General features: G+C 48.3%; 1 pseudogene; it reads left to right on the forward strand.

The window, feature by feature from the left end:
* Window positions 1-1143: 1143 nt before the first annotated feature.
* Window positions 1144-1795, forward strand: LOC144319172 (FXYD domain-containing ion transport regulator 4 pseudogene; annotated as a pseudogene).
* The last annotated feature ends 303 nt before the right edge of the window (window positions 1796-2098 follow it).

Here is a 2098-nt window from a genome sequence, read left to right on the forward strand (position 1 = left end):
AATCTGAATAAGTGGAAAGAAATAATACTCATTATTCATAAAACTCAATTAAAAATCCCACTCTTTGTGATGTGTATGTGCACACACGTCTGTGGACCATAACAATTTGATTATAGAATTTCTACAAAAATGAAATGATAAAGAATAGCACTTCTCAGCTAGAAAGAGTTCTTCTCACCAGGAAAGCAATAATGAATGGGGCGACTGGGTGACGAGCACTGAGGGGAGCACTTGATGAGCCCTGGGTGTTATACTATATGTTGGCAAATCGAACTCCAATAAAAAATATACAAAAACCCCAATTAATATCTCTGGGAGACCTCCAAAGTCCACTTAAGAAGTTTAAGCAACAGGGGATCCCTGGGTGGTGCAGCGGCTTAGCGCCTGCCTTTGGCCCAGGGCGCAATCCTGGAGACCCGGGATCGAATCCCACGTTCGGGCTCCCGGTGCGTGGAGTCTGCCTCTCTCTGTGACTATCTTGAATAAATAAAAACAGAAAGGATTTATTTCAAAATATTAAAAAAAAAAGTTTAAGCAACACAATGGAACAAAAAATCTTGAAAAGAGAAAGAAGGCAGCTTCATTCTGTCTTCATGATCCTATTGCACAAGCCACCATTATTCAGCACCAAGAACTAACCTCAGCTAGAAAAAATTCTTCTTACCAGGAAAGCAATACTGAAGTGAGGGACCAGCTTCTCTTCTCTCACGGCACTGTGCAAAGGTTTCCCTTTGTTTTCACCCCACCCAGACTGGCAAAGCTGAGATACAGACAGCTGGTTAGGAAGAAGGAAGACAAGCAGAGGCTATTACTAACAAGTCACAGTGAGAATAATTGCAGTTCTGACAGAACTACTTTGCAGACAAACTCAGTACATTTTGCTACCAAGAAAGCCAATAGCCAGTGCAACCACTACAGACCCCCTGCAGATTTTGCCAGCTTTCTGTCCCACAGGTATCCATGTTCACTAAAACCAGCCACCTGAGTCCCTTCTTGCTTCCTCCCCACTTTTTCACTCTACCTCAGGAACCACGTCAGAAATCATCCAAGCCCTCTATGGCTACATGAGTAGAAGATGCCACGTGAGATTCCCCCCATAAATCCTCACTGCCAAGCTCATGCTTACAGCCCCTCTGGCTGTGCATGTCCACCCACTGGTGTAACCCACCTCTACAACAGCACATATGCCCCAGGGAGAAGTGCACATACAGCCATGGGTGAGTATACCAACACAGGCCCTCACAGTTGCTTGTGGGCCCAAATTAGTTCTGCCTTCTGTCACTGGCCAGCCTCACTGTGCCCACCTGTCACTAGTCCCTCCAGTTGTGCATCTGCATGACCCCAGACCAGCCCCTCATCATCAACATCTGCTACAGTATGCACACCCAGGGGAGCTACAAGAGGGCATGTGAGCATCCAGGGCCTCTGCAGCTACCAATAAGTCCATAGTTGACCTTGGCCTTTGCCACCTGCTTTGGCCTCCATCACTATGTGTGTGCAGCCTTTCCAGACTGCGTTCTGCTCTCAGTCCCCCTCTGCAGCTGTATCATGAAGAGAGTGATGCAGGACCTGCTCTTCACACTTGCAGGCCTGCCTTGGAAGCCAGTGACCTGGTTGATAAAGACAGTCCCTTATACTATGACTGGGAAAGCCTGCAGCTGGGTGGGATGATTTTTGGAGGACTCCTGTGCATCGCTGGAATCTTGATAGCCCTGAGTGGAAAATGCAAATGCAAATACCCTTACCGGAGAAAGCCACTCCACTCATCACTCCAGGCTCTGTCAGTACCTGCTGAGCACAGGCACTCCTGGTACCATCTCCCATGCTGTTCCCTCCCCACTTGGTGGCCTTAGCTTCCATAATGGCCTTTTACCCCAAGAAAGGCTCTCTTCTGATCAGGAGGCTGTCCAAAGCTTATTTCTCAATTAAACTGTCTCATCCCTCCCTCCCCCCAAAAGAAAACTATCCCCTGCCACTACATGGATACCTGAAGCTGGCCCCTCCAGCCAAGTGTGTGCACACCACTGGCCCTGGCCACCACTGCTGCTTACTCTGGTCCCTAGCTACTGGACTGGAGGTGCTTCTGAGGACCCCAAGC

The sequence above is a fragment of the Canis aureus genome, chromosome 8 (assembly GCF_053574225.1).
Source record: "Canis aureus isolate CA01 chromosome 8, VMU_Caureus_v.1.0, whole genome shotgun sequence".
Taxonomy (NCBI): domain Eukaryota; kingdom Metazoa; phylum Chordata; class Mammalia; order Carnivora; family Canidae; genus Canis; species Canis aureus.